The 7,415-nt window shown below is 44.5% G+C and overlaps 1 non-coding gene across 1 annotated transcript; it reads right to left on the bottom strand.

Moving 5' to 3' along the window:
- Nucleotides 1-1,505: 1,505 nt before the first annotated feature.
- Nucleotides 1,506-1,624, bottom strand: LOC116486921. The gene has a single exon (XR_004253025.1). It is a non-coding gene; the product is annotated as a U5 spliceosomal RNA (small nuclear RNA).
- Nucleotides 1,625-7,415: the final 5,791 nt, after the last annotated feature.

Genomic DNA, 7,415 nt, shown 5'->3' with positions numbered 1-7,415 from the left:
TGGGCCATTGCCTTCTCTCCCAGCCTTGCCATTGTTACTCCTGGCACAGCTCTAACAAGCCTTGTTTCAGCCCCGTCCCCCTTCTTACCTAGTTTAAAGCCCTCTCAATGAGCCCAGGATCCGTTTTCCCCTTAGAGATAGGGACCTGTCTGCAGCCATCAGGCCGGGTGCTGAGTAAAGTGCTCCATGGTCAAAAAAACAAAATTTCTGTGGTGGCACCAGCCTCTGAGCCACATGTTTATCAGGTGGGCTTTCCGTGTCCTCTCTGTACCCCTCCCTGCCACCATAGGGATGGATGAAAACACCACCTGTACTCCCGTTCCATCCACTAACCGTCCCAGTCCCCTAAAGTCCCGCTTGATGGTCTTCAGGCTTCTGTCTTCAGTCTCATCACTGCCAGCCTGGACTATTAAAAGAGGATAATAGTCAGAGGGGCGAATCAGGTTGGGAAGCTTGCTGGCAATGTCCCTGACCCTGGCCCCAGAGAGGCAGCAGACTTCCCTACAGGTAGGGTCAGGCCGACAAATAGGGCCCTCTGTTCCCCTGAGAAGGGAGTCGCCCACAACAGTCACCCTTCTTTCTGTCCTGGTGGAGGCTGTCCTGAGGCCTGGAGTCGACTTCCTCACCCTAGGCATCCTCCTGGGTAGACTTTCTACCTCTTCCTCAGCTACCGGTCTCTCAGGCTCCAGGGCCTCAAACCTGTTCCATAGGGGCACCTGGGAAGGCGGGGCCGGTAGGGGGAGGGCATCGCCTGCGATGTCGAGCAGGGACCTGCCTCCATTCCTCCTTGACTCCTAGGTGCCCTCTCTCTGCCCGACAGCAGCAGGGCACGGGGTCCACCCCCATCTGGGGTGTCTTACTCTGAGGCCTGTCCTTCAGGCCGTGCAGGGAGTCGCTCCACCAGTCTATCTCCTGCTCACACTCCCTGATATCCCTCAACCTCTCGACCTCCTCCTCGAGTTCTGCCATGAGGCGGATCAGGTCGTCCACCTGCTCGCACCTCACACACACAGTCTCTCTGCCCCCCGCAGGTGGCAGCAACAGGCTCAGCCACTCCCTGCACCCGGAGACCTGAACTGCCGCAGTTTTGAGCGGGCAGTCGGTCTGGGTGTGTACAGGCTTCCTGGAGAGATCACCGTGCTTGGTGTACACCATCGCAGCTGAGCTAGCGGTACACCGCCGTTAGAGGAGGTGTTCGTATGGGCGGGGCGCGCTCTGCCCTGCCTGCTCGCCCTGCCTGCGCCAACTGCCGCGCCACTCCCTTCTGAGGCGCCACGCGCTGTTTGCCCGTCCTGGTGGCCGCGCTCCCTGGGGGCAGCGTTAGAACGGCCGGGGAGGGGGCGCTGCTGGCTGCTGGCTCCGCCTCCGCCTCGTTGTGGCCTCGTTCCCCTCCCTGGCGAGGGCTGCCGGGCCCTGGCGGCTCCGTCGAGTGGGCTCGGTGCCGGAGAAATGAGCCCTGCCTGGCCGATCCCCCGCTCCGCTGCACAACGCGTCTGCCCCGGAGTCGATCGCCTCGGCAAGTGGCCAAAAAATATAAAGCCACGACATTCGTGCGTGTTGCTGTCCACGGAAATCTTTAGTAAAAGGCGAAAGATTTATATGATCTCAAGAGAAACCAGCTTATGTAAGAGTAATTTTCTAGGTATTGCATAGATGGCTTTTCTTCACATGTAGTACTTGGCATTTAGTGACCTTGAGATTTCTCAACCAGTACTTCTCAACATTGATGATGACCTGAAGGTACTGAATGATTATATTCGGTTGTTCTTGTATCTTGTGAGGTGCTTCACAGTTATTGTGGCTATATGCATGGCTAGGGATTTACCTGTCCTTCCTCATGAATCTCCAGATAACAACTGCCTCTTTATCACAGCCTCTGCTAGATGGCAGAGACCACCATGGGATTTAGGATCGTGTGGTTCAAACCAGAAATCACACAATACCCATACATCTGAATGCAAATTAGAGGGAGTCCAACTTGGCAAACATCAGTCTGATATGGCCTGTCCCAGTCCTTGTGTGGGATGTTCCTCAGCCAGCTCTAAGGACCGAGTCCATGTGTGTACTTCTGTCTTTTCACAAACACTGACCTACCAAAAAAATAGACTGAATTAAATGGAAGAACATAAATATTCTTCTGGTACTGCAGCAGCAATTTATATCCCAAATGTTTTCATACATCTTGTGGGAAGTTAAAAATACATTCATTTCACCATTTTTTAAAGTATTCTGTATTTTCTGGAGCTCAGCAGACCTTTATTAATCTGATACTACGTTATTCTGCCCAACAAATTCCCCGAGAACATGCTGTGTTTAATCAAGGATTTTCACAGACAGGCTCTGGGAATACAGCTTCAACTTTTTTTTTTACAGGGAGACATTTCAAAATCAGACATGCACATGCATACTCTCATACGAGCATGCACATAAACACAGCCATCACTGCGTAACTACAGTGCTATATATATGTAGCTATATAACAAGTATGAAAAACTTCAGTATTTAAAAACACATTTTTCTCTGCTCAGTTTTTCTGAGAGCCCATGCAATTTTGTTTATATGAAAATCTGCTAAGGAAACCGGCAAGAAATTCCCCCTAGAGCTATAATGAAAAAAAAAAATTATCTGCATATGGGGAATTCATGTTTTTGCGAGCTCATAAAAAAGCACAACATTTACTCCTGTACTCCATAATGATTAGTCTTGCTTTAATTTTTTACCCAAGCTTTAAAAAATGGTTCTGATATTTTACCTCAATAATGTGTTGAATAATCTGCCACATGGGAACTAGCATGAACCACGCTTTATTGGGGAGGGGAAATTTTATCGTGCTTCTCCCACCTTTAGAAAATTCTGTGTTTTAAAACCTGGCATTGAACACGTTAGTGTATATTCCAAATTTTGTATACACCTGGAAAGCTTACCTAAGACAAAGGAAAGCAGGTAGGTTTTTAAACAGAAACTACTTCCAGAGCAAAATCTGACAGGTCTGCACAGCTGGAATAGGTTTGAGCCCTGGCTCTGAAGTATTTTGGAGAGCTTTTCTCTTTCCATATGGCCTCTAAGATCAGAAATTCTTTGGAGTTGATCTCAACTTCCAAGCTTAGATCCCTGAAATATCAGCACAGAGGATGAGTTCTAATAGCAAGAATTGTCATCCGCATATTCCATAGGACTCTTCTGAGATAAATATATATGTATATATAGATACCTGTATATATCCGTGAATATGTGAAAGGTATAATCAGAATGGAATTTGTGGCTACTGCAGTGGTTTGCATCACTGAGTTGGTTGTCTATGGCCAGAGCCCTAAAATCTATGCTTGTACACAAGCAGCTTTCTTCAGACAAATGTCTTTCATCATTTACTCTATGTCCCTGAGCATTCTGCATCACTTAGTGTCTTTTGTAATGTATTTGTTTACTATTCAGTAAACCTCTTACACTGCTTTCCTGCCAGAACAGCTAGAGCTCTCCAGATTGTTTTGTGGCTCACGTGGCAAAAGCAGCTCTTTTGAAGCTTACAAAATTTCATGATGCAACTATGCAACCTGTATTAACACTGCTGGGAGGCCCTTGTCTTTGTTCAAGGAAAAAATACATCCCCCCATTAATGTACATTTTATTCCCTCTGAACACATCTCACTATACAATATAAAGCTGTGAAACCTGGAATCTATAAGACTACAAACCCATGTCGCTCTTTCCATTTGCACACACTCACTCAATCTTCCCAGTCTGCCATCTTCCGTGCTAGCCCCTCTAGCTATCAAGGACAAAAGATAGGACCTTTTGTGTTTCACCATCTCTCCAAATAAATTACTCCTCCTTAAAAAAACAACAACAAAGAAACCAGCATCTTTAAGGAATGTGTTTCTTCAGAAAACATTGCAGAAATCATTGGTAGTGTCAGGGCTTGTATGTGCAGTCAGCCTTCAAGCTGGGTCAAAATCAGCAGTGTTTAAGTGGTTGGGCTCCTTTCTATAAAAAATGTTGGCTTTCTAGCAGTCAAAAGTTTTACATTTCAGATCTAAAGGGCTTCTCAAGAACTTCAGTTTGGGTGCCCAGTGCTCCTACTCTTCTTTACAAACAGCATCCTCTGGTCAAATTAACACTCCAGACAAACACAGCTCCCCCATGACATCCCCATGGCCAAGGTGCTCCATGGCAAATACAGCCCTGGTTACATCCACCTCCAGAGAAGACCCTAGATCACTATAAGCCAGGTGAAATACAAATTTCAGCCAGCACTGCTTTTGACAGAATATTTTTTAACCTACACTGTGGGGAGATCTGTGCACTGGTGCTGAGCCTTGCTGCCTTGCTGAGGCAAGCAGATTTGTTGACAAACCCTAAACACCAAATAAATGAGCTAGACCTTCTTGAGTGATAAATCTAGAGCCTGTGGCTGGGCAGTACCCAATGTGTAACACTTGGAAGAGCTGCAGTAACATGAAAACGGGAAAAAGTAAACATCCAAGCCAGCTCACAACACAAGGGCACTCTCAGTGCCAACCCTCTAACAGCACAGAGTTAATGGAAGAATTTTATTTGCTGCCTCTGTCTCTTTTTTTGGCAGTGCCCCAAATTCATAATTAAGAATGATGCAAGTGTGATTAGAATATTCAGCAAAATCTGAATAGTTTATGATTTCTACTAAGTTATTTCCCATGAATCCAAAGAGCTCATAAGATCATTCTGAATAATAAAGTAAGTTATTCTTATAGGGACAAGGTATCATTATCTAATATTCATCATGACAGAATACAGTCATCTTACAATTTATACTGCAGAATCCAAGATATTATCTAACACCCATTATCAGCTATGTCTTGAACTGCCTATATTACATTTAAATAAAGAAATCCAGACAGGTGAGATGTCCTACAAAGACACCATTTTCAAACAAGAAATAGGGAAAAAAATTATTAACTGCTATAAACGTAATAAACTCCTGCTGACGTCTCAAACTCATTACAGCAAACTAACAAGTATAAAGGCTGATAACTATGATAAAAGCAACAGAGAGAAAGGAAATACGATATCTGCTCTTCACTGAGCCAGTTCACCTGACTGCTACTTTTGGCATCTTCCCAAAATGCTTCCCATCCTTTTTGTTAATGCTACATTTACAAAATAACCCTCCCACGCCCCACACCCCATATCCCCCATTTCATAATGCCAGACTTTGAACTCTGTTTAAAATATAAGGGATGCAATTTGAAGAGCTGTATTTACTATTTCTAGGGAAGTAATTTAACTGATGATTTCTCTTTCAAGTCCAAAAAGTTAAAGAAATGATACAGCACAGCTGATATGCCAGTTCCTTCCTCTGGCTTACTGATAATAAGATGCCAACAGAATGAAATTTAGCATCATGCAACTATGCAACTGGGTGCCAAACAGGTTTAAAATTGTTTAATCCTGATGAAAACCATACATAGGAATATAAAATTCACTGGGTAAGTAATCAGTGGTAGAACAGGCAGATCCTTCTTTTGAATCAGCCTTTAAACACAAACTAGCACTAGCCAAAAACAGGTGGCTTGTTTCCCGCAGGGGAAGAAAAAAAATAAGACAGAAAAAAGCTATTTTGGAATAACAACTATGACAACTATGAGATATGAGTTAAAATAGGCAAACTACTGATGTCAAAACATGCCTCTGGAAAAGGTTTTTGTAGAGACTTCTCCTGTATTTTGTCCCTTGCACATCGTCAGGATTTTAATCTTGCCTGAAGCTTTCATAACCACATTCTTACTATGTGAAAAAGCCAAAGCCAAACATGGTGCACAAGAGAGGGCAAGGTTTCCCTGGAGCCTGCAAGGAACTGGGGCAGCTCCTCGTGAGTTGGCCATAGGTGAGCTTGAGCACCTCCACCAGAGCTGTGATAGCTAAGCCCTTCCTCCCTTCTCTCCTTGCAACCCTGAAATCCTACTGCTGCCACTATGAAGCTCAGTTTGCCAGCAATGCCAAGATGCTGGAAGAGCAAACAGAGCAGATGTCCCATGCTGTGTGTGTTTATTCAGTTGAAGTCTTCCTCTTTTTGTTTTTTAATTATTGAACAGCAGAGTGAAGTAAGTTAAAAAGAGACTTCAAAACACTGCTGCTGTCAGCCATCATTTAATATTTTTTTTTCCTCAAGGCCAAACACATAGTTTGATAATGCATAACACTGATACAAATTAATTAATAATTTGATATGTAAACGATCGTTTGTTCATTTAAGGATTAACTTCCCTTACCTTGATCCCTGCTGAATGGTGAGACCCTTGCAACAGTGTCCTTAATGTCTAGCCACAGTCATATTAGAAAAGGGTTTTCTAGACAGAAAAGATTTTTTCTATTTTTTTTTCTAAGCTGCAGCATACAGAGTTGAGGACCCAACACAGAGATGACACTGCATTTCAGAGTAGCCTTTTCTGAAACTTTAGCCTGTTACCTTTCTGCGAGTCTAAGAAACTGAAAAGAGTTGAAGAATAGAAAAAGAAAAAAAAAAATCACAGAAGCAAGATTACTGTGGTTATTCAAAGCACTTCATCTCCTCACATCAAATCACATGAAATACATCCACGCAGTTTTATTGGCATATCCCAAATCTGGCAGTAAGTGGTCCAGAGGAGAAACAGGACTGAATTCTTGAAGCAAGTATGAAAACCTTCATCTGCCTATATTGTCCCCTGTGGAATTACTGAAGTCTCATGAAAATGAGGAAAAACTTCGTCCCCTACCCCACAAAAAAATTAGCATAGTAAAGAAAATGAAGGATCTTGTGCAACTGTCCTTTAGTAATTTCAGATAAAATATGGTCGGTATACAAAGCAAGTTTATTCACACACACAACATAGTCCTATCAGTGGTGTCCCAGTGCTCCAGCCAGTGGACAGGGGACCCACAGGAGGTCTCCTTCCAGCTCCAGAGCGATCTGCAGCAGGCACCTGGAGAGCAGACCTGGATACTTCAGGCTCTGAGCTGCTGAAGATTTGTGAGGTTGACGGCAGACCTCTGAACTGTCTGTCCTTGCATAAAGCCTTGTAACGTATTTTCTTGGGCAGCCCTACTGACTGCTGCAGGTCCCACACGGAAAGAGGCAATTGCCTCAAAGCAGCTGACTGCAAAAAGCTCTTGGCAGTGCGCCAAAACCAGCTCCTGGCCCAAAGCACTGGGAAGGCCGCAGCACTCCTGGGTTGCCAGAGCTGCCTGAAGCAGGGATCATCCATCCATCCATCACTGTTTCTGAGAGCTGTGGCCAGGAGTGGCAAACAACAAAAACACCAGGTTTGATTAGCGCCAGGCCTCAAGTATCTTACCAAAGTGAAGGGAAGAAATGTGACAGAGTACAAAGGAAGGCCACAGTGCTTTGCACGGTGGAAGTCCTCTGTGCCCACTTAAATGACTTAGGTCAAAAAAAAAAA

The sequence above is a fragment of the Aythya fuligula genome, chromosome 2 (genome assembly GCF_009819795.1).
Source record: "Aythya fuligula isolate bAytFul2 chromosome 2, bAytFul2.pri, whole genome shotgun sequence".
Lineage (NCBI taxonomy): Eukaryota > Metazoa > Chordata > Aves > Anseriformes > Anatidae > Aythya > Aythya fuligula.
The sequence above is the reverse complement of the archived record's forward strand: the minus strand, read 5'-3'. Positions and strand labels throughout refer to the sequence as shown.